At 43.2% G+C, this 25,323-nt stretch overlaps 1 protein-coding gene and 2 non-coding genes across 3 annotated transcripts in view; all 3 read right to left on the reverse strand.

The window, feature by feature from the left end:
- Taok1 (TAO kinase 1) overlaps positions 1 to 1,425 on the reverse strand; it is a 183,879-nt gene extending 182,454 nt beyond the window's left edge. Inside the window, exon 1 of the mRNA XM_045158532.1 lies at positions 1,345 to 1,425. The gene's annotated coding sequence lies outside the window, so the exon portion shown is untranslated. The remainder of the gene's footprint in view (positions 1 to 1,344) is intronic.
- Positions 1,426 to 9,752: 8,327 nt separating this feature from the next.
- On the reverse strand, positions 9,753 to 9,859 carry LOC123463715. The gene has a single exon (XR_006639105.1). It is a non-coding gene; the product is annotated as a U6 spliceosomal RNA (small nuclear RNA).
- Positions 9,860 to 13,951: 4,092 nt separating this feature from the next.
- On the reverse strand, positions 13,952 to 14,085 carry LOC123463859. Its single transcript, XR_006639230.1, has one exon. It is a non-coding gene; the product is annotated as a small nucleolar RNA SNORA9 (small nucleolar RNA).
- Between the last annotated feature and the right edge of the window lie 11,238 nt (positions 14,086 to 25,323).

Below are 25,323 nucleotides of genomic sequence, written 5' to 3' on the forward strand. Positions count from 1 at the left end.
TGTATCTAGATTTTGCAGTGGCAAGAGATGAGGTGTGCCCATTCTCTTTATTTTCCTCTCTCCCTCCTTCTCTCTCTGCTTGGAAAAAAAATACACACACACACACACACACACACACACATACATATACATATATTGATTTTTTAAGATAGGGTCTCACTCTAGCTCAGGCTGACCTAGAATTCACTACATAGTCTCAGTGTGGCCTCGAAGTCACATCACTCCTCCTACCTCTGCCACCTAAATGCTGATTAAAAGTGTACACCACCACACCTGGCAAAACTTTTTTTTTTTTTTTTTTTTTTTTTTTTGGTTTTTCGAGGTAGGGTTTCACTCTAGCCCAGGCTGACCTGGAATTCACTATGGAGTCTCAAGGTGGCCTCGAACTCACAGCGATCCTCTTACCTCTGCCTCCCAAGTGCTGGGATTAAAGGCGTGCGCCACCACGCCCAGCAAAACTCTTTTTTTAAAAAGGAAGCCACTGGAAATCTGTAAACAAGAAAATAGCTTGGGGTGCTGGAGATATGGCTCAGCAATTAAGGTGCTTGCCTGCAAAGCTTAAGGACCTGAATTCAGTTCCTCATTACCCAAGTAATGCCAGAAGCACTAAGTGGCACATGCATCTGGAATTGGTTTGCTGTAGCAGGAGGCCCTGGTGTGTCCATACTCACTCTCTGTGTCTGTCTCTCTTAAATAAAATAAATATTTTTTTGGTTTTTTTGAGGTAGGGTCTCACTGTGGCCCAGGCTGACCTGGAATTAACTATGGAGTCTCAGGGTGGCCTTGAACTCACGGTAATCCTCCTACCTCTGCCTCCCGAGTGCTGGGATTAAAGGCGTGCGTCACCACGCCCGACGATAAATAAGTTTTTAAAAAGAAAAGAAAATAGCGTGGGCAGATGTATTTGTTAACAAATTCAAGATTTACTCCCCTAACACTTAGAATTCCTCCAAGGTTAAGTAGCCAGTTTGAGAGAATGAGAATGTCTTCTCATATTCTACCCTCTAGTGGTTAGAAGAAAAACAGCAAGCTCGTACTGGTTTTGTTGTTGCTTTTGTTTGCTTGTTTGTGACAGTGTCTCCTGTAGCCCAAGCTAGCCTCAAACGTGCTATGCTGTGGAGGCTGACCTTGAATTCCTGATCCTCATACTTTTGCCTCCCCGTTTCCGGGACTATAAACGTGAGCCATAGCAACTGAGTGTAAACCAGCTTTGATTTGCTCTGAAAGTCAACAGCTCCTGTATCTCAGAAAGTTTTGTCCGTCAGATGGTTTTCATCAGAGACCATCCATTAATTTCAAGACCCCACCCTCTCCCCGCACCCCTCCAGCTCGTGGACACAGTACCTTCCCTGTCTGTGGACGTCGCTTTTGAGGGAACTCTCACCAGCCAGGTCCTCTTCAAGCTCCCCTCACCTCCACATCGTGGGGCTGGGTTCAACGTCCTGGCTGTGAAGATGTCTCACCAGGCAGCCATGAACAGTCAGCAAAGGCTAGCTCTGCTGCCCTCAAGTGGCAATCTCGTCAAGTGCGTATTGCATTTGTCCTGGGACCCTTGTTTGAGAAAGGCAAATCTTGCAACTGGTACTTTAGTGACAAATGCTTCCTCTATACCTGAGTTGTAAAGGATAGCGTTCCCTTTAGAAAAAAATCCCAGCACTCGGGAGGCAGAGGTAGGAGGATCGTTGTGAGTTCGAGGCCAGCCTGAGACTACATAGTGAATTCCAGGTTGGCTGGCCTAGAGCAAGACTCTATCTCGAAAAACACAACACAACACAACAGAAAATAACTTAAAGAATCAGTGTTGAGAAATAAAAAGCAAAAGCCCTTCTCTTCATGAATTCATCACTGTTAATATTTCATCATTAATGAGCACCCAACAAAACAATTTTGAGAAGGCTTGGAGATAGAGGATGGGGAGCAGGTCTACATGAAGGAGGAGAGGAGAAAGCTTGCTATTTTTTTTTTTTTTAAGGCAGTTTCAATTAGTGATTGCGGCCCAAAGAGAAGCAGCAGATTTCACCCTACAGGCCACCTCACCCTGACACAAGAACGGAACTCTTGGCAGAAACGGAGTCTGATCGACACTGATCTTCAGCACCCCATTCTGTCCCACAGTGCACGCTACGTGGATGGGCTGGCCCAGGTGGGCTTGCTCTGGGATCTACCCTCCAAATTTACAAACCAATCCAGGCTTCCCCTTGCATGCCTGAAGCTGCAGCCTTCCAGCCCCTCCCTCTCTCTTGACCCTAGGTGAGTGTGTGCACCCACTCACATGTGTGTGTATGTGTGTGTGTGTGTGGGGGGGTGACGGAAGGGTGTCTCTCTGGATTCCCTCTCTGCTTGGATGGACCTGAGTGTCTTCCTCTCTCCTCTATCCTGGCTGGGTGGGGAGGAAAACAGAATATTACTTCTTGGCCCCCATGGTTTTTCTGCTTGCCTCTGCTTTACAGTTTGAGGTAACTTCTCACTTTAATTACATGTATGATTTTCCTCTGGTCTCTGAATCTACCACATGTGTTATTTTTCTACCTTACACTCTAAGATCTACCACGTGAGTGCTTTCTCTAACTGTTGGCCTGTTACCTGTGTAATTACTCTAAACTGGGATAATCATGAATGTAACTCTCTTCATTGCTCATTTCTCTTCTGAATCTCCTGGTCTCTGCTTTGATGTTTTCTCTCTGCTATTCTTCCTTAAGACGCCACTATTTGCCCTCTTAACTTTCTTCCCTGGGGAAACTCAGGGTGTATGCTATGTGTGTTCCTTCCAAATCTCCTCACACAAGCTCCTAGATTCTCTTCTACATGTTTATTCCCTAAAAACATCAATTTCTCTTAAATGGATCTCATGGATTATATTATGTTTTCCACATGACAGCATGTTTACTACTTCCCACATGTTTAGCTCCCCCTCCTAGACCTCAATCTTCCTTAAATAACCCCACAACTTGTGATTTCCCCCTAAATAAACTTAATAATTCATAATTTACCATATTGGGTCTCTCTTTATTTATTTATTTATTTATTTATTTTTGAGGTAGGGTCTCTCTCTAGCTCAGGCTGACCTGGAATTCACTATGTAGTCTCAGGGTGACCTCGAACTCACTGTGATCCTTCTACCTCTGCTTCCCAAGTGCTAGGATTAAAGACATGCACCACCATACCTGGCTATTATTAATTCTTTATTAAAGGTAGGGCAAGGTTAGCCTTGGCTAGAGTGAAACCCTACCTTGAAAAACCAAAAAAGTAAAAAGTTCTGTGAGACCTTTCCTGAACTCCCAAATCATGCATCATTCAGCAGTTTTTCAAGAACAGTCTCTGCTTTGTTTGAAAAAAAAAATTTTTTTTTTCAAGGTAGGGTCTCTAGCCAAGGCTGATCTGGAATTCACTAGTCTCAGGGTGGCTTTAAACTCATGGCGATCTTCCTACCTCTGCCTCCCAAGTGCTGGGATTAAAGGCATGTACCACCATGCCATGCCTGGATTGAAAATATTTTTTCCTTCATACTTGATGCATAATCCCTCTTCTCCAGAGTTCTTGTGCTTCTAAAATGGATGCCCACATCGTCAGAGGATTCTAATTGATATAGATTTGAAATGAACATTTGGATCACTTCTCAAAACTGATTTAAGGCTGGACAGATTGCTTAGTGGTTAGAGTGCTTACCTGTGAAGCCTAAGGATGCAAGTTCAATTCCCCAGTACCTATATAAGCCAGATGCACAAGTTATCACATGTGTCTGAAGTTCATTTGCAGTGGCTGTAAGCCCTGGTGTGCCCATTCTCTGTGTCTTGCCTTTGTCTTAAGTAAATAAATAAAGTGTTCTATATTTATTACAAACAGAGAGAGGCAGAGACAGAGAGAGAAAGAGAAAATGAATGGGTGCACCAGGGCCTCCAGCCACCACAAATGAACTCCAGACACACACGCAACCCCATGCATCTGGCTTACGCAAGTACTAGGCAATAGAACCTGGGCCCTTAGGCTTCCCGGGCAAGTGTCTTAACCGCTAAGCCATCTCTCCAAACCAAAATAATTTTTTCTTTTTTAAAGAGCCAAGCCAGTCGTGGTGGCGCACATCTTTAATCCCAGCACCCGGGAGGCAGAGGTAGGAGTATTGCTGTGAGTTGGAGGCCACCCTGAGACTCCATAGTGAATTCCAGGTCAGCCTGGGCTAGAGTGAGATCTTACCTCCAAAAAAAAAAAAAAAAGAGTCAGATGTGGTGGCATACACCTTTAATCCCAGCACTTGGGAGGCAGAGGTAGGATGATTGCTGTGAATTCAAAGCCGGCCTGAGACTATATAGTGAATTCCAGGTCAGCCTGGGCTAGAGTGAGACCCTACCTCAAACAACCAAAGAGAGAGAGAGAAAGAGAAAAAATATAAGATTCTTTCATTCTAATTAAAATAATAATAATAATAATGATTTAAACACCCTCTGGCATCCTCATCAGTTCTAAGTTCTTGAGTTATAATCTCCACTCCTTGACTCAGCACTTGTGGCAAAGTGACCCTTAAAATCTTAGCTAAGACAGCTCTTCTGCCTCCTGAAATGGTGATTTTGTGAATTAAACAATGATGAGGTTTTCCCGATTTAGCACCTATCCACCACCCATGGTGATTTTAAAGCCAGAGGCTTTAAGATTTCTTATAGACAGATTCCTCCCCCATCCAGGCCCTCTCTATTCACCCAGGAATTTGTGATAGAAATAACACTGCTTGCTGGAGTAGAGCTGCATACCAAGGCTGCACGGAGCACAATGACTGTTGCCATGGGGAGACAGTGTTTGTATAGAATTGTCTATACAAGGTGATGGGCCTGAGGGCTGCTGAGACTCAGAACTGATCGGATTCCAGCTGAGCCAGGCCCCTCACTTTGCAGATGAGGAAACTAAGGCCCAAGAATGAGACAACTTCTGTTTTGTTTTGTTTGTTTGAGTCAGGGTCTTATTCTAGCCCAGGCTGGCCTCCAACTCCTGGCAATCCTCCTACCTCAGCCTCCCAAGTGCCGAGATTAAAGCCAGGCACCACCACAGATGGTTAAATAGTTCACGAATTTCTTCAAGGTCCTAGGAAAAGTTACAGAGCTATACCTTTTGCAACGCATTACCCTTGCAATTAAGTACCCCTTTGAGAGCTGGGGGCACACCTCAGTGATAAATGTTTGCCTCACAGCCAGGCCCGGAGGAGGCAGAGGTAGGAGGATCGCTGAGTGTTCGATGCCAGCCTGAGAATACACAGTGAATTCCAGGTCAGGGTGGGCTAGAGTGAGACCCTACCAAAGGGGAGGGGGGATGTTTGCTTCACATACACAGAGGCCCTGGAATCAGTGTAGTTCCACTAATGCCAGAGTGTTATTTTAGGACCATGAGTCTTAGCTAGATGTCACAAGAAATGTGGGATAGGCTGGGTGTGACGGCGCACGCCTTTAATCTCAGTACTTGGGGGGCAGAGATAGAAGGATGGCCGTGAGTTTGAGGCCACCCTGAGACTACAGGTCAGCCTGGGCTAGAGTGAGTCCTTACATTGAAAAACAAACAAACAAACAAACAAAAGTCAAAAGGAGGGCTGAGGAGATGGCTTAAGGTTAAGGCACTTGCCTACAAAGCCAAAGGACCCAGGTTCAATTCTCCAGGACCCATGTAAGCCATATGCACAAGGTGGTGTATGTGTCTGGAGTTTCTTTAAAGCAGTTGAATGTCCTGGTGAGCCCATTCTCTCTCTCTCTCTCTCTTCATCTCCCTCTTTTTCTCTCAAATAAATAAATAATAAATTAATTTAAAGCCAGGCATGGTGGGGCACACTTTTAATCCCAACACTGAGAAGGCAGACGTAGGAGGATTGCTGTGAGTTCAAGAGCTACCCTAAGACTACATAGTGAATTCCAGGTCAGCCTGAGCTAGAGTGAGACCCTACCTTGAAGAACCAAAAAATAACAATAAATAAATAATTTAAAAATTGATAAATTAGTTAAGAAAGTAAAACATTTTTATTTATTTATTTGTAAGCAGAAAGAGACACACAGAGAGAATATGAGCATTCCAGGGCCTCTTTCTTTAATTTATTTTTTATAATTAACAACTTCCATGATTGTAAACAATATCCTATGGTAATTCCCTCCCTTCCCCCACTTTCCTCTTTGAACCTCCATTCTCCATCATATCCCCTCCCCCTCTCAGTCAGTCTCTCTTTTATTTTGAGGCCATCATCTTTTCCTCCTACTATACTGGTCTTGTGTAGGTAGTGTCAGGAACTGTGAGGTCATGGGTAGCCAGCCCATTTTGTGTCTGGAGGAGCATGTTGTAAGGAGTCCTACCCGTCCTTTGGCTCTTACATTCTTTCCACTACCTCTTCCACAATAGACCCTGAGCTTTGGAAGGTGTGGTAGAGATATTGCAGTGCTGAGCTCTCCTCTGCCGCTTCTTCTCAGCACCATGATGCCTTCTGAGTCATCCCAAGGTCGTCATCTGAAAAGAGAAAGTTCTCTAATGAAAAAGGAAGAGTAGCACTAATATATGGTATGAACATGCAGAGAAGTACTTACTGGGCAGTTTGATGAGCATAGCATACACATTTAGCCAGACAGCAGCAGATGTTACACCCATAGGGCTCCTGACTACTCCTGTTTTAAGTTTTCAGTAACAGGGATGCATTCCCTCCCATGGAGCAGGCCTCCAGTCCAATTACAGGACACTTGGTTTCCCCCATGACAGATGTGCCACTATTGTACTCGTTGGTTCATTTGCCCTGGTTGGCCAAATGTAAGGCTTGTAGTGTCCACTGTGGAATATCTTCACTGGTAATTTCTCTCTCTCTGATTGAGTTGTATGCAGCATAGCTTTTTCCAACTTTCTGTTGGCTGGTCTACATGGAGGAGGTTTTCAGCTCAGTTCCAGCAGGATTTCTCAGTGACCTTGTAGCCCAAGTATGTGGAGTCTTCAACAATAGGATCTTACCATCTATTCCTGGTGGGAGACCAAGGGCCTCGGCAATGGCCTATAATGTTTTAGGAGTATCAGGGAACTCCCTGGCCAACAACTCACTGGAAGATATCCCATCCCTGGCACTGAAATTTTTCTAGTAAAGATCTTTGGGGCCTGAGTGTTTCATTGCCCAAAAAAGTAGGTCTCCATATGATTTATTTATATCTTCTTAGATTTTGATTAGCCCTCCCTCCATTTTTCCTTTACTCAATCTCTTCCCCTGACCTCACTTAGGCCTTTTCAATCCCATTAACCTGTTCTTCTACTTAATATATACAATACCATCCTATTAAGTCCCCCTCCTTTCCTTTCTATTCCCTTTATATCTCCTTTCTAGCTTACTATGCCAGGGCCTCTTGCTGCTGCAAATAAACTCCAGATGGAGGCACAGATACTAGGAAATTGAACCTGGGTCCTTAGGTTTGCAGGAAAGTGCCTTAACAGCTGAGCCATCTCTCAGCCCCTAATAAAAATTTTTTTTTTTTTTTTTTTTTTTTTTTTGGTTTCTCGAGGTAGAGTCTCATTATAGCCCAGGCTGACCTGGAACTCACTATGTAGTCTCATGGTGGCCTTAAACTCATGGCGATCCTCCTACCCCTGCCTCCTGAATGCTGAGACTAAAGAAGTGAGCCACCACACCCAGTTCTAATATAAACTTTTATTATTATTATTCATTTATTTGAGAGTGACCAATAGACAGAGAGAGAAAGAGGCAGAGAGAGAGAGAGAGAGAGAGAATGAATGGGTGTGCCAGGGTCTCCAGCCACTGCAAACGAACTCCAGATTCATGCACCCCCTTGTGCATCTGGCTTATGTGGATCCTGGGGAATCAAGCCTCAAACTGGGGTCCTTAGGCTTCACAGGCAAATGCTTAACCCCTAAGCCATCTCTCCAGCCCTCTAATATAGACTTTTAAAACAATTTTGTTGTTGTTGTTGTTTGAAGTAGGGTCTCACTCTAGCCCAGGCTGACTTGGAATTCACTCTGTAATCTCAGGGTGGCTTCAAATTCATAGTGATCCTCCTACCTCTGCCTTCAGAGTGTAGTGAGTCCCAGACAAAAAATGAACAGAAGACCACCCAAATAAAAATTAAAAAGGAGCCGGGAGTGGTGGCACATTCCTTTGATCCCAGCACTCAGGAGGCAGAGGTAGGAGGATCACGGTGAGTTTGAGGCCACCCTGGGACTACATAGTGAGTTTCAGGTCAGCCTAGGCTAGAGTGAGACCCTACTTCATGAAAACAAAAAAAGATGTCCACCCAATCTATAAGTCAGTTTCTGAAATTAATTCAGCCTGGCTAATTTAGCTACATGTAACATTCCTAAAGAATAGAGGAATTGGCCTAAATTGCCATGATCTAATGAAAAAGGAGACAAGTCTCATGGAATGGGGGGGAATGAGCATGTCAGGGCCACTTGCCACCCAAAACAATCTCCAAATGCATGCTCCACTATGTGCATCTAGCTTTATATGGGTACTGGGGAATCAAACCCAGACCATCTGGCTTTGCAAACAAGCAACTTGAACTGCTAAACCAGAAAGAAATATTTTCAATCTCCTCCTAATCAATTTTATAGAACTATAGTGAATCCAAATATACACACAATTTCATGACACAGTGTATAACTACTCATATTTTAACCAACGCTATAATTCTTTTTAAAAAATTTTTTTTGTTTATTTTTACTTATTTGAGAGTGACAGAGAGAGAGAGAGAGAAAGAGGCAGATAGAGAGAGAGAGAATGGGTGCACCAGAGCCTCCAGCCACTGCAAACGAACTCCAGATGTGTGCGCCCACTTGTGCATCTGGCTAACGTGGGTCCTGGAGAATCGAGCCTCGAACTGCGGTCCTCAGGCTTCACAGGCAAGTGTTTAACCGCTAAGCCATCTCTCCAGGCCCCAACACTATAATTCTGCCTGTGGCACTTTAGAAAACTTGCTCAGTAATGACATAAGTTAAATCTAAAGTGTTAAGACTAATTGTTGGAGGAATTGAAGAATTACATCTTAAATCACAACATAACTTTGTCTAGAATTTCCTTTTACTGTTCATCATGAAGTAAATAGTTTTTGAGCATTTGACAGACAAATGCTTTCAGTGTCTCCAAATGTGCTCTATTTATCTTATAAAATAGGAAAAGAGAGTAAATAATTCCTGTGAGTATTTTTTTGAGGCAGAGTTTTAGATATAATAACATTATAAGAGAATTAAATACTAATGAGCAATTTTAGCCTTAAGATTTAGTTTAAAGGTTGACAAGCAGAGGAACATAGATAACTTGGTTTCGTACTCTAAAGTTAGTCTTTCACAACCATTATCATGACCAGATTAATATCAATGGTTAAAGTTTTAAATTTACAACCTGAATACCATAGCAACCTGCTATCAGCCAGGGCCATACTTTGTTAGTCTGATGTAAGCCTAGGCTAATAATCATTTTATATCTCAAGAAGTCTGTAATCTGATCAAAGTACTTTAAAACTTAGTTAATCAACTTTAATCTGTTTAAGTTTACTAGTGCCTTCATCCACATACGTTACTTACACATTCATTTATATACTTTTACATTACAACCTCTGTAACCACTTTGTAATAATGTTTTTCATCATTTACCAACATTTAGTTTTTTCTCCAGTTTATCTTCCTTAGTTGGTTTGTCTTTTATTATTACCAACAAAAACTTTCATTGTCCTTATTATAAGACTTTTAATATGGTCATTTGAGGTTTTTTTTTTCCCTCAAAAAGGCTTTTTGAAATAATTTAAAAAAATATGGAATGCTTCACAAATTTGCATGCTATCCTTGCACAGGGGCCATGCTAATCTTCTCTGTATCATTCCAATTTTAGTATATGTGCTGCTGAAGCGAGCACTGAAATAATTTTTTTTTGTTTATTTTTATTTATTTATTTGAAAGTGACAGAGAGAGAAAGAGGCAGAGAGAGAGAGAGAGAATGGGCGCGCCAGGGCCTCCAGCCACTGCAAACGAACTCCAGACGCGAGCGCCCCCTTGTGCATCTGGCTAACGTGGGACCTGGGGAACCGAGCCTCGAATTGGGGTTCTTAGGCTTCACAGGCAAGCGCTTAACCGCTAAGCTATCTCTCCAGCCCTGAAATAATTCTTTTATAAAAGAGTAGACCAGACTTGACTTACACTATTTACCCAGAATATACATATAGATTTTATCATTTGTTGATTTTGGAACTTCTTTTCTTATAACTGAAACACATTTTTTTAAAATATGAAAGCAGATTTGAATATTATTAGAAATGTTAGAAAATTTCTGACAAACCCAGTATTGAGCACTTCCAAATTTGAACATAAATCTTGAGGCTGTTGTCTGATTGTAGTTCCATAAGAGCATGGAAAGATAAAGAAAACTTAAAAACAGTTATGCATTTCTTTTTTCTCTCAATTTTTATTAACATCTTCCACCGTGCCCAGCAACAACTTTTAAGAGTAGGAGAATCTTGTATTTTTCCTTGCCTATGATCTTAGTTACTTTCAGTGTTCCTCCTGGGGGACACTCAACAGTAAAATTTGGCCATGCAGTCTAGCACAGTGGGCTTGGTGGAGGACATCCCCCACAATGAAATGGCACTGCTCAGAACAGAAATCACTCTGCAGCCTTAGAGCTGTGAGCCACATACATACTCATACACACACATTTAGTTCAAGTGTAGTTTTCATCCAGACTGCAGACAACCATCTCCCCCTCACACTTTCATTCATTCATTCAGAAGCTATGCATTCCCATTTTGAATTTCTTTCCTATTTACAACTCCAGAGACCAAAACCAAACCTTGAAATTACTTCAAGTATAATTTCAGACCTCACATTGAGTATTTTTCCAAACCAAAAGTTGACTAGTCTCAATTCCAATTTTCAATTTCCAATTTCCCCTGGGGTGGTCAGGGTGTCCAGGTCACCCAAGGATGACCCATTTGACAGTTGGGAGGTCGAAGGTTACCTCTGATGTCCATCTCACATCAAAGGATGGATGGCCAGTATAATTCACAGAACTTCCTCAAAGACAAGGCAATTCATGTGGCACCTAAGTCAGATGTCTGCTGTTGTAAGAAGAAGTTAGTGAGGACACATTGCAGTGGGCTAGATGAACAGGATGTGGAGCTTCTCTGTCCCATGGTGGAGTTTTCAGATGCTGCAGCTGGTTTCCTAGAAGGATCCACAAATGTTAAGTACAAAAAGACAAAACAAACACTAACCAGAAAGACAGACATGTGGCCACAGAACTGAACCAGACAGATCAGGGGTTGGGGAGATGTCTCGCCACCTCCCGGATTCAGAATGCCCCTTGCCTCTGGAGGGTTTCAGACCAGATGACTCTCCACTCACAGTGGAGTTGATGTCCTCTGACTGCCACTCCTTCCTGCCAGGGCCTGGATAATGTCCCTGGGGCCGAGGAACATCTCTCAGGGGCTTCCCCCTAGGGTCTCCAACCCGTAGTCAGAGTACAGTCCCAAGAAGTCAAGACTTTGTGAGACCAGATTCAGGGGTCAGTTTAGTGAGAAGAATATAATATCTCGCTGGGGCCTCCAAATGTAGTGAGTCGCAGACCAAAACTGAACAGAAGACCATCCGATTAAAAATTAAAAAGGAGGGGCTGGAGGGATGGCTTAGCAGTTAAGGTGTTTGTCTGCAAAGCTAAAGGACCCAAGTTCAAATCCCCAGGATCCATGATTCCTCAGGCACACACATCTGGAGTTCATTTACAGTGGCTGGAGCCCTAGAATGTCCATTCTCTCTCTCTTTAACTCTTTCTCCCTTTTAATTTTAATTTAAAAATTAAAAAGGAGCCAGGCAGGTTGGGACACAGCTTTGATCCCAGCACTCGGGAGGCAGAGGTGAGAGGATCACTATGAGTTTGAGGCCACCCTGAGACTACATAGTGAATTCCAGGTCAGCCTGGGCTATAGCGAGACCTTATCTTGAAAAAAAAAAAAAAAAAGAAGCAAATTAAAAAGGAGAGTCTTTATTAAGCTGGCTGGCATCTGTCCCCTCACAGCAAAGAGGAAAACAGCCCTGCCCTACTTTTACAGTGAGTTTTTGAGGGCAAAAACCACATTCCTATACAATGATCTAAAAAAACCCCAGTCACCCCCTCCACACACAATTGTCTTTAGCAAGAGCAAGCAAGCAAAATTACAAAAGCAAATTTTTGCAGTTAGCACCAGGTATGAAGCAGATACCAAATATCAGGACATCTCACCCAAAAACAAAATAAAAAACATTTAAGATGGCATGAATAAGCCATATGGAAACCTATTTCTTATGTTTTTGTTTTGATTTTTCCAAACATGCCAGCCCTCCTTACTTTTTTTTTTTTTTTTTTGGTTTTCTGAGGTAGGGTCTCACTCTAGCCCAGGCTGACCTGGAATTCACTATGTAGTCTCAGGGTGGCCTCGAACTCATGGCAATCCTCCTACCTCTGCCTTTCAAATGCTGGGATTTAAAGGCACGCACCACTTTACCAGGCTAACCCCACCTTGCTTTTGAGACAAAATCTCTAACTAAACTTGATGTTTATCTGATTTGACTAGACTATCTGGCTAGCAAGTCCCAGGGCTCCTCCTGTCCCTGTGACCTCAGAGCTGGGAGTACTAGCACATGCCATTGTTTGTTTGTTGGTTTTAATATTTTTATTCATTTATTTTCAAGCTGAGAAAGAGACACACACAGAGAGAGAGAATGGGAGTTCCAGAGCCTCTAGCCACTGCAAACGAATATCAGATGCATGAGCCCCTTTGTGCATCTGGCTTTATATGGGTATTGGGGAATCGAATTTGGGTCTTTTGGCTTTGCTGTTAAGTGCCTAAACTTCTGAGCCATCTCTCTAGCCCTCTACCTTTATTATAACATTTATTATTGTGTTGGAAATGTATGAACATGTTGGGCATGGTGGCAAACGGCTTTAACCCCAGCACTCAGGAGGCAGAGGTAGGAGGATCACTGTGAGTTCAAGGCCACCCTGAAACTACATAGTGAATTCCAGGTCAGCCTGGGCTAGAGTGAGACCCTACCTCAAAAAACCGGAAAAAAAAGAAAAGAAAAGAAAGGAAGAAAGAAAGAAAGATTTGTATGAACAAGTGGAAGAATTATAACCCATTTGTCTCCATTTTCCTAACAAGAGCAGTTACATTGGAGATGCTAAATAAATGATTGTTAAATTAATGGGTGAATGGTTACTAGGCCTTTGGGTCTGCTTAAGTATGAAGAGATAAAGCAATTGTAGAGGATGTGTTTTTCCATCACTTGGACCCATATGTGCAGGATACAAGATGGTAAATGTTTTTATAGTTTATTTTACTTTGTTCATCTTTGTGATTCAATAAATGTATGTTTAAGATCTGTTCTGCTCAAAAATGCAATAGGAGGATCTGGAAAGATGGCTCAGAGTTGAAGGCACTTGTTTGGAAAGCCTGCTGGCCTGGGGTCAATTCCCAAGCCACACCCGTCAACTGGATGCAGAAGCTGGCAAAGTGGTGCAAGCTTCTGGTGTTTGTTTACAGTGGCAAGAGGCCCTGATGTGCCCACACACACACTCATGCAATTTTTTGAAAATGAAATAGGATTCATATATTTAGCAAGCAAGAACCTTTAACTGCGGAGCCAAGATTCATATGTTTTAACTGGGGAAAAATCCACCCATAAACTTAACAGACTTTTATTAGGTTCTTACTATATACAGAGCACTATAAATATGCATAAAAGATTGGGCCAGGATTAGCTTTATAGGGGAGGTTTATGTATGGCTTTTTTTTTTTTTTTTTTTTGGTAGCATTTCACTCTAGATATAGCCCAGTATGACCTGGACTTCACTATGTAGTCTCAGGCTGGCCTTGAACTCACAGCGATCCTCCTACCTCTGCCTCCCAAGTGCTGAGATTAAAGGCATGGGCTACTGCATCTGGCTCTGCATTTTTTCATTCTTTTTTTCTCCCCTCATTGTCTGAAATTTCTATAACCTTGCTCTAGAAAGGGCAGGGATAGGCCTCAAGCTATCTCAAGAGCTGCTCTGGAATGCACTTTAGGAATGCACAAAGCCCGTGCAGACCCAAGTGCACAGGAGGCTTGCTATGGGCTATAGAATTTCTTTTTTTGTTGTTGTTTTTTGAAGTAGAGTCTCACTCTAGCTCAGGAAGATCTGGAATTCACCATGTAGCCTCAGGGTGGCCTCGAACTCACCACAATTCTCCTACCTCTGTCTCCCGAGTGCTGGGATTAAAGGCGTGTGTCACCACATCTGGCTCAAGAAAAAAAAAATACATACATACATACATATATATGTGTGTGTGTGTGTGTGTGTGTGTGTGTGTTGGTGTGTGTGTTTTTATTTCTTTATTGTTTGTTTGTTTTTTGAGGTAGGGTTTCACTATACTCTAGGCTTACCTGGAATTCACTATGTAGTCTCAGGGTGGCCTTGAATTCATGGCAATCCTATCTCTGCCTCTACGCCCGGCCCTCAAAATATTTTTTTGTTTCCTTTTTTTTTTTTTTTTTTTTTTTTTTTTTGGTTTTTCGAGGTAGGGTCTCACTCTGGTCCAGGCTGACCTGGAATTAACTCTGTAGTCTCAGGGTGGCCTTGAACTCACGACGATCCTCCTACCTCTGCCTCCCGAGTGCTGGGATTAAAGGCGTGCGCCACCACGCCCGGCCCTCAAAATATTTTTTAAGGTTGGAGAAGATGGCTTAGCAATTCAGGCATTTGCCTACAAAGCCAAAGGACCCCGGTTCATTTCCCCAGGTCCCACCTAAGCCAGATGCACAAGGGGGTACACGCGTCTGGAGTTCATTTGCACTGGCTGGAGGCCCCGGCGTGCCCATTCTCTCTCTCTCTCAATAAATAAATAAAATATATTAAAATATTTTATTTATTTATTATTTATTTGAGAAAGAGAGATAAAGGCATATATAGAGAGAATGGTGCACCAGGGACTCTAGCCACTGCAAATGAACTCCAGACACATGCACCACTTTGTGCATCTAGCTTTACATAGGTACTGGGGAACTGAACCAGGGTGCTTTGGCTTCTCTGGCAATTGCCTTAACTGCTAAACTATCTCTCCAGCCTCCCCCCAGTTTTTTAAAATTTATTTTCAAGCAAAGAGAAGGAGAGAGAGAGAAAGAATGGACGTGCCAGAACCTCTACACACTGCAAATGAAGCCCAGATGCATGCACCACCTCGTGTCTCTGGTTTACGTGGGCACTAGGGAATCCAATCCACGGCCTTAGGCTTTAAAGGCAAGTGCCTTAACCACTGAGCAAGCCCACCAGCCCGTGGGACTGGATTTTAAAAAAATTAAAACTGTATTCTTTTTTTCTCAACTTTTATTAACATCTTCCATGATTATAAAAACTATCCCATGGTGATACCCTCCCTCTCCCCACTTTCCCCTTTGAAATTCCATTCTCCATCATATCCTCTCCCCATCTTAATTAGTCTCTTTTATTTTGATGTCATGATCTTTTCCTCCTCTTATGATGGTCTTGTGTAGGTAGTGTCAGGCACTATGAGGTCATGGAGATCCAGGCCATTTTATGTCTGGAGGAGCATGTTGTAAGGAGTCTTACCCTTCCTTTGGCGCTTACATTCTTTCTGCCACCTCTTCCGCATTAGACCCTGAGCCTTGGGAGGTGTGATAGAGATGTTACTCAGTACTCCAGTCACTTCTTTACAGCACTATGATACCTTCTGAGTTATCCCAAGGTCACTGCCATCTAAAAATAGAAGATTCTCTACCAAAAGTGAGAGTAGCATTAATGTAAGGGTATGAATATTAAGATGAGTACTTACTGGGCAGTTTGATAAGCATAGTATATACACTTATCCAGACATCAGCAGACGTTATACCCCTAGGGCTCATGACTACCCCTGTTTCTAGTTTTCACTACCAGGGACGCATTCCCTCCCATGGAGTGGGCCTCCAGTCCAATTAGAGAGCAGTTGGTTTCCACCATGATAGACGTGCCACTATTGTACCCGTTGGTTCATTTGGCCTGGCTGGCCAGTTGTAAAGTTTGCAGTGTCCACTGTTGAGTATCTTCACTGGTGATTTCTCTTTCTCCCATTGAACTGCATGTAGCCTGGCTACTTCTAGCTTTCTGTTAGCTCTTTTTTTTTTTTTTTTTTTTTTTTCCCCTAGTAGGGTCTCACTCTAGCCCAAGCTGGCTGACCTGGAATTCACTATGTAGTCTCAGGGTGGCCTTGAACTCATGGCAATCCTACCTCTGCCTCCAAGTGCTGGGATTAAAGGCATGTGCCACCATGCCTGGCTAATATTTATTTTATTTATTTGAGAGAGAAAAAGGCAGGTAGAGAGAGAATGGGCATGCCAGGGCCTTTAGCTGCTGCAAACAAACTCCAGATGCTGGATTTTTTAAAAATTGTAAATTTAGGGCTGGAGAGATGGCTTAGCAGTTAAGGCGTTTGCCTGCAAAGCCAAAGGATCTCAGTTCAATTCCCCAAGACCCACGGAAGCTAGAAGCACAAGGGGGCACATCTGGAGTTCATTTGCAGTGTCTGGAGGCTCTGACACATCCATTTTCTCTCTCTCTCTCAAAATAAATAAATAAAAATAAAGTTTAAAAAAGTAAAATTGTAAATTTGAAAAAATAGTATGGGGCTGGAGAGATAGCTTAACAGTTAAGACACTTGCCAGCAGAACCAAAGGACCCAGGTCTGAATCCCCAGTACCCATGTGAAGCCAGATGCACATGGTGGCACATGCATCTGGAGTTACTTTACAGTGGCTAGAGGCCCTGGTGCACCCGTTCTCTATGTGCTTCTTCCTTTCTGTCTCTCAAATAAATAAATTAATTTAGTTAAATAAAAAGTAAGCATTAAAAAAAAATTATGTCACGCATGGTGTTGCTCTCCTTTAATCACAGAACTAGGAAGACTGAGGCCTGAGACTAATTCTAGGTCAGCCTGGGTTAGAGCAAGCCCTGACCTCGACAAAACAAAACAAAGGGAGCTGGAGAGATGGTTAGTGGTTAAGGTGCTTGCCTACAAAGCCTAAGGACATAGGTTTGATTCCTCAGTACCCACATAAGCCAAATGCACAAGGTGGCATATGTGTCTGGTTTGTTTGCAGTGCCTAGAGGCCCTGGTGCACCCATCCTCTTTCTATCTGTCTCTTTCTCTCTGTCTCTTTCTAAAAAATAAAATAAATACAAAAATTTGTCCTTTTACTTGTGTGTGTGTGTGTGTGTGTGTGTGTGTGTGTGTGTGCGCGCGCGTGCGCACCAGGGTGGCTGGGGAGATGAACTCCGGCCAGTAGGAATTGCCTCCAAATGCTAAGCAATCTCTCCAGGCCCTGAGGTCCTGGGTTAAATAAACAGTAACACACAGAGAGAAAAGATAAAAATTAAAAGGCAGAAGAAATCTGGGTGTGGTGGTGTACACCTTTAATCCCAGCACTCAGAAGGCTGAGGTCCTAGTTAGCCTGAGCTAGAATGAGACCCTGCCTCCAAAAACAAAACAAAACAACAACAAAAAGACTGACAAATGGGCTGGAGAGATGGCTTAGCGGTTAAGCGCTTGCCTGTGAAGCCTAAGGACCCCGGTTCGAGGCTCGGTTCCCCAGGTCCCACGTTAGCCAGATGCACAAGGGGGCACACGCGTCTGGAGTTCGTTTGCAGAGGCTGGAGGCCCTGGCGCGCCCATTCTCTCTCTCTCCCTCTATCTGTCTTTCTCTCTGTGTCTGTTGCTCTCAAATAAATAAATAAAAAATTAAAAAAAAAAAAAAAAAGACTGACAATGCCAGGCTGGAGAGATGGCTTAGTGGTTAAGTGCTTGCCTGTGAAGCCTAAAGACCCCAGTTCGAGGCTGGATTCCCCAGCACTCAGGTAAGCCAGATGCACAAGGGGACACATGCATTTGGAGTTTGTTTGCAGTGGCTGGAGGCCTTGGTGTGCCCACTCTCTCTCTGCCTCTTTTCTCTCTGTCTGTCTGTCACTCTCAAATAAATAAAAGCAAAAAGACTGACAATGCCAAGTGTTTATTAAAACCTGTCTGTATTTTTTTAATTTTTATTTTTACTTATTTTTGGATTTTCAAGGTAGATCTCACTCTAGCTCAGACTGACCTGAAATTCACTATGTATTTTCAGGGTGGCTTTAAACTCATGGTGGTCCTCCTATCTCTGCCTCCCAAGGGCTGGGATTAAAGGTGTGAGCCACCATGCCTGGCTCTGAAGCCTCTATATATATGTTATTTATGGAATAAAAGATGAAACAGCTACTTTTAAAGACAGGTTGGGAGTTTATTTTATTTTATTTATTTTTATTTTAATATTTTAATTTATTTATTTGCAAAGATTACTGCAAACAAATTGCAGATACATGCGCCACTTTGTGTATCTGGTTTCATGTGGGTACTGGGGCATTGAACCTGGCTGGTGAGGCTTTGTAAGCAAGGGCCTTAACCCTTGAGCTATCTCCCCAGCCCATATTTCATTTTATTCATTTAATTTTGGGGGGGGGGTATTGTTTTACTCTAACCCAGGCTGACCTGGAACTGACAGATAGCTCCAGACTTGCCTTGAACTCACAGCAGTTCTCCTACTTCTGCCTCCCAAGTGTTGGGATTAAAGGCATGGGCTACCACTCCTGGCTTCAGGAAAGTCACTTAAGTATTAGCAAGCTATTAAACTTACAGGGCATTAGGTACAGTTTTCTAAAATTCTAATTAAAAAAAAATTAAGCTGGGCATGATAGCACAGGCCTTTAATCCCAGCACTTAGGAGGCAGAGGTAGGAGGATCACTGTGAGTTCGAGGTCATCCTAAGACTACATAGTGAATTGCAGATCAGCCTGGACTAGAGTGAAATCGTACCTTGAAAAACCCAGAAAAAAAGATATTTATTTATTTGAGAGAGAGAGAGGGAGGGAGAGAATGGGTGTGCCAGGGCCTCTATCCACTGCAAAAGACCACCAGACCCATGTGCCACCTTGTGCATCTGGCTTACGGGGGTTCTGGGGAAATCAAATCTGGGTCCTTAGGCTTCACAAGCAAACACCTTAACTGCTAAGTCATCTCTCCAGCCTCTAAAATCCTGATTAAAAAATTATTTATTTATTTATTTGAGAGAGACAGGAAGAGGTAAAGAGAGAATGGGTACACCAGACCCTTCAGCCACTGTAAATAAATTCCAGAAGCATGGGCCACCTTGTGCATCTATCTGGCTTACTTGGATCCTGGGGAATGGAACCTTGGTCCTTTGGCTTCTCAGGCAAACACCTTAATATCTAAGCCATCTCTCCAACCCTCTTTTATTTAATTTTTTTTTTTTCGAGGTAGGAACACACTCTAGCTCAGGCTGACCTGGCAATCACTATGTAGTCTCAGGGTGCCCTTGAACTCTTGGCCATCCTCCTACCTCTGCCTCCCCAAGTGCTGGCATTAAAGGCGTGAGCCACCATGCCCGGCTCTTTTTTTTTTTTTTTATGAGAAAGACAAACAGAGAGAGAATGGGTGCACCAGGGTCTTAGCCACTGAAAATGAACTCCTGATGCATATGCAATCTTGCGTGCATGTACCACCTGTGCATATGCGTCACCTTGTGCATCTGGCTTCTGCGTCCTTAGGTTTCACAAGCAGCACCTTAACTGCTAAGCCATCTCTCTAGCTCTAAACTTCTAATTTTTGACTGAAAATTCAAACTTTATCATTAACAAGAAACACTGTCAGTTATATTCTTTAAAATACAACTCACTTGCTGGGCAAGGTGGTGCATGCCTTTAATCCTATTCAGGTATGAGAAGTAGGAGGATTGCCAGGAGTTAGAGGCCTATCTTAGAGTAATTCCAGGTCAGCCTGAACTAGTACCTTGAAAAACCAAAAGAATGAAAAAAAAAAAAAAAAAACTCACTTGGTTTCACTCCAGGGGAAATTTTCAGCCAAATACCCAATTCTGTTTAGCAATAGTTTGTTAGTCATTCTTTCAAATATATCTGATGGTCAAGGAGAAAATTTTGCTGAATTCATTGAAGAATTACATGTCGTGGACTTTTAAAATTATTTCATTTCATTTATTCATTTGAGAGAGAGAGAGAGAGAGAATGGGCACACCAGGGCCTTCAGCCACAGCCAATGAACTCCAGACACACCTTTACATCTGGCTTACATGGGTCCTGGGGAATCAAACCTGAGTCCTTTGGGTTTGCAAGCAAGCGTCTTAACCGCTAAGCCATCTTTCCAGCCCACATTGTGATTATAATTTTTTTTTTTTTTTCGAGGTAGGGTTTCACTCTAGCTCAGGCTGACCTGGAGTTCACTATGTAGTCTCAGGGTGGCCTCGAACTTGTGGTGATCCTCCTACTTCTGCCTCCCAAGTGCTGGGATTAAAGGCGTGCGCCACCACACCTGGCCTGTGGAGTTTTGATTTTTGTTCTGTTCCTGGGGATTGACGCTGGACCTTGCACGTGTTGACTGTACTCTGCACCACTGGCTTTGCCTCTTGCTCCACAGTGATGTTTTCCCCCGGGGGCTGGAGTGATGGCTTAGCAGCTAAGGCACTTGCCTGCAAAGTCTAATGACCTGGGTTTGATTCCCCAGTACCCACATAAGGCAGATGTACATAGTAGCCCATGCATCTGGAATTCATTTGCAGTGGCTGGAGGTCCTGGGGTACCCATTCTCTTTCTCTCTTTCTCTGCTTGCAAATAATAAGCAAATAAAGAATATTTAAAAAATACTCCTTCCTGAAGGCAACATATGGGCCATAGTCAGGTGCAGTGATGCATGCCTATAATCCATGTACTCCAGAGGTACAGGTGTGAGGGTCAGGAGTTCAAAGTCACCCTTGGTAACACAGTGTATTTGAGGCGAGCCTGGGCTACATGAGACCTTGCCTGTATCAGAAAACTAAAAACAAAACAAAAGCAAGATCATGTATACCAAGGGATAGTACTTCAATGAAATTATCTCATTTGCTTCATCAAGAGAATTTTTTTCAGGACTAGAGATCAAACCCAGGCCTGGTACATGCTGTGCAAGTACTGCATCACTGAGCTTTAACACCCTTAAGGGCTGGACAGATGGCTTAGTCGTTAAGGCACTTCCCTGAAAAGCCATAGGACCCCGGTTTGATTCCTCAGGATCCACTTAAGCCAGATGCACAAGGTGGCACATGCATCTGGAGTTCAACTGCAGTGGCTGCAGGCCCTGGCGTACCTTCTCTCTCTCTCAAATAAATTAAAAAAATGTTTTTGAAAATTCAGTCCAGAAATTTATTTTTTAACTTTATTTACTTATTTGCAAGCAGAGAGAGAGAGAGAGATCGAGAGAAAGAGAGGAGACAGACAGGACCGTTAGCCATGCATGTGTCCCTTGTGCGTCTGACTTACATAGGTACTGGGAAATCAAACTCAGGTCCTTATGCTTCACATGCAAGCACCTTAACCGCTAAGCCATCTCTCCAGCCCCTTTTTCTCTTTCTTTTTAATTTTTTTTTTCGAGGTAGGGTCTCTAGCCCAGGCTGACCTAGAATTCACTATGTAGTCTCAAGGTGGCCTCAAACTCATGGTGATCCTCCTACCTCTGCCTCCCGAGTGCTGGGATTAAAGGCGTGCGCCACCACGCCTGGCTCTTTTTAATTTTGAAGTCAGATGTACTAACTAGGTGGCACATGTGCCTGGAGTTTGCGGTTGCTAGAGGCCCTGGCATTTGCTTGCTCTCTCTCTCTCTGCCTTTCTCCCTTTCTCTCTCAAAATAAATAAACAAATATAATAAAGAAAAAAGGAAGGAAGGAGAAGAACATCCTTAAATAAACATTTATATTTATTTTGGTCTTTTGAGGTAGGGTCTCACTCACCTGGAATTCACTCTGTAGTCTCAAAGTGGCCTCAAACTCAAAGCAATCCTCCTATCTCAGCCTCCTGAGTGCTTGGATTAAAGGACTGTGCCACCATGACTGGCTTTATTTTTTATATTTTATTTTTATTTATTTTTTTTTTTGAGAGAGAGAGAAAGCAAAAGGCAGATAGAGAAAGAATGGGTACACTAGGGCCTCCAGCCACTGCAAATGAACTCCAGACACTTGGGCCACATTGAACATCTGGCTTTACGTGGGTCCTGGGGAATAGAACCTGGGTCCTTTGGCTTTACAGGTGAGTGCTTTAATTGCTAAGCCATCTCTCCAGCCCTCCATCAACATTTTGTTATGAGCCTGACATGGTAGCTCACACCTGCAATCCTACCACTAGGGAGACTAAAGCATAAGCAAGGTTGTGAGTTCAAGGCCAACCTGAGCTACCAAGTCATTTCCAGGTCTGCCTATGCTAGAGTGAGACCCGCCCTGCCCCCCCCAAACAAAAACAATAAAAACAACAAATTTTTCATCATGGATGATAGAGAAAGAGGGAAAAACACCAAACAGAGCCTGGCGTGGTGGCACACATCTTTGATCGCAGCACTCAGGAGGTGAAAGTAGGAGGATTACCTTGAGTTCTAGGTCAGGCTGGGCTAGAGTGATACTCTACCTTGGGGGGGGGGGGAACAGAAGAAGGGACCCTGGCATGGTGGTGCTGGCAACTTTAGTCCCAGCACTCTGGAGGGAGAGGCAGGAAGATCACTGTGAGTTTGAGGCCACCTTGAGATTAATAGTGAGTTCCACTGGGAAATGGAACCAGCCTAGATGTCCCCAACTGATGAGTGGATAATGAAGATGAGGCACCTTTATACAATGGAGTTCTACTCAGCAGTAAAGAAAAATGAAGTTATGAAATTTGCAGGAAAATGGATGGATCTGGAAAGGAGTATACTAAGTGAGGTAACTCAGGCCCAGAAAGCCAAGTGCCACATGTTCTTCCTCATATGTGGATCCTAGCTACAGATGATTGGGCTTCTGTGTGAGAAGGAAAAAACTCAGTTGCAGAGGCCAGTAAGATAAAAAAGAGGAATAAAGGGAAGAGAAAGGAAGGGAGGAGGGTACTTAATAGGATGGTATTGTATATATGTAAGTAGAAGAATAGATTAATGGGGGTGAAAGGCCCAAGTGAGGTCAGGGGAAGAGACTGAGTAAAGGAAAGGTGGAGGGAGGGCTAATCAAAATCTAAGAGGATATAAATAAATCATATGGAGACCTACTTTTTTAGACAATGAAACACTCAGGAGCCATAGATCATTGCTAGAAAATTTTCAGTGCCAGGGATGGGATATCTTCCAGTGAGTTGTTGGCCAGGGAGGTCCCTAATGCCCTGTAATTTGACTGGAGTCCCACTCCATGGGAGGGAATACATTCCTGATACTGAAAACTTAAAACAGGGGTAGTCATGAGCCCTGCTGATGTCTGGATAAATGTATATAATATGCTTATCAAACTGCCCAGTAAGCACTTATCTTAATATTCATACCCTTATATTAATGCTACTCTCACTTTGGGTAGAGAATCTTCTCATTTCAGATGGCAGTGACCTTGGGATGACTCAGAAGGTATCATAGTGCTGGAAAGAAGTGACTGGAGTACTGAGTAACATCTCAATCACACCTCCCAAGGCTCAGGGTCTAATGCGGAAGAGGTGGTGGAAAGAATGTAAAAGCCAAAGGAAGGGTAGGACTCCATACAACATGCTCCCTCCAGACACAAAATGGCCTGGATATCCATGGCCTCACAGTGCCTGACACTACTTGCATAAGACCATCATAAGAGGAGGAAAAGATCATGACATCAAAAGTAAAAGAGAGACTGATTGAGATGGGGAGGGGATATGATGGAGAGTGGAGTTCAAATTTGTTGACCTCCAGAAGATCCACATCTCAAAGAAGTGGGGCTTCACCAACTTCAGTGCAGATGACTTTGAAGATATAGTAGCTGAGAAGCGGCTCATTCCTGATGGCTGTGGGGTCAAATGTATCCCCAGTCGTGGCTCTGCACTCATGAGCCCCCACTGCTCAACTTTACCAATCAGGTTCACTCAATAAACCTCACAATACAACCCCCCAAATAAATAAAATAAAATAAATAAATTCCAGGACTAGAAAGTGAGACCTTACCTTGAACACCCCCGCCCCAGAACTCAAAAAAAAAAAAAGCTTAAAAAATGCTGGGTGTGGTAGCCCATTCTTTTAATCCCAGCATTCAGGAGGCAGAGGTAGGAGGATCACTGAGAGTTCAAGGCCAGCCTAAGACTACATAGTGAATTCCAGGTCAGCCTGGACTAGAGTGAGACACTATCTCCAAAAACTATAAAAAAAGGGTGTGTGTGAAAAGGCCCAAAATGAAGTCTGGGGAAGAGGTTGAGTAAAGGAAAGGTGGAGGAACAGCTAATCAAAATCTAACAGGATATAAATAAATCATATGTAATCCTACTTTTTTGGACAATGGAACACTCAGGAGCCATAGATTGCTACTAGAAAATTTTCAGTGCCAGGGATGGGATATCTTCCAGTGAGTTGTTGGCCAGGGAGGTCCCTGACATCCCCAAAACATTATAGGCCATTGCTGAGGCCCTTGGAATAGATGGCAAGACCCTATTGCTGAAGACTCCACATACTTAGGCTGCAAGGCCACTATGAAATCCTGCTGGAACTGAAATGATAACCTCCTCCATGTAGACCAGCTGACAGAAAGCTGGAAGAAGACATTCTGCATGCAGTTCAATGGGAGAAGGAGAAATCACCAATGAAGATACTCAACAGTGGATACTGCAAGCCTTATAATTGGCCAGCCAGGCCAAATGAGCCAACAGGTGCAATAGTGGCATACCTGTTATGGGGGAAACCAACTGCCCTCTAATTGGACTGGAGGACTGCTCCATGGGAGGGAATACATCCCTGATACTGAAAAGTTAAAACAGGGGTAGTCATGAACCCTAGGGGTGTAATGTCTGCTGTTGTCTGACTAAATGTATATACTATGCTCATGAAACTGCCCAGTAAGCACTTCTCTTAATGTTCATACCCTTATATTAATGCTACTCTCACTTTGGGTAAAGAATCTTCTCTTTTCAGATGGCAATGACCTTGGGACGACTCAGAAGGTATCATGGTGATGGAAAGAAATGACTGCAGTGCTCAGAACTGCAATATCTCTATCACACCTTACAAGGCTCAGGGTCTAATGCCGAAGAGGTTGTGGAAAGAATGTAAGAACCAAAGGAAGGGCAGGACTCCATACAACATGCTCCCTCCAGACACAAAATGGCCTGGATATCCATGACCTCACAGTGCCTGACACTACCTACACAAGACCATCATAAGAGGAGGAAAAGATCATGACATCAAAATAAAAGAGAGACTGATTGAGATGGGGAGGGGATATAATGGAGAATGGAGTTTCAAAGGGGCAAGTGGGGGGAGGGAGGGTATTTTT

Source organism: Jaculus jaculus, chromosome 9, assembly GCF_020740685.1.
Source record: "Jaculus jaculus isolate mJacJac1 chromosome 9, mJacJac1.mat.Y.cur, whole genome shotgun sequence".
NCBI lineage: Eukaryota > Metazoa > Chordata > Mammalia > Rodentia > Dipodidae > Jaculus > Jaculus jaculus.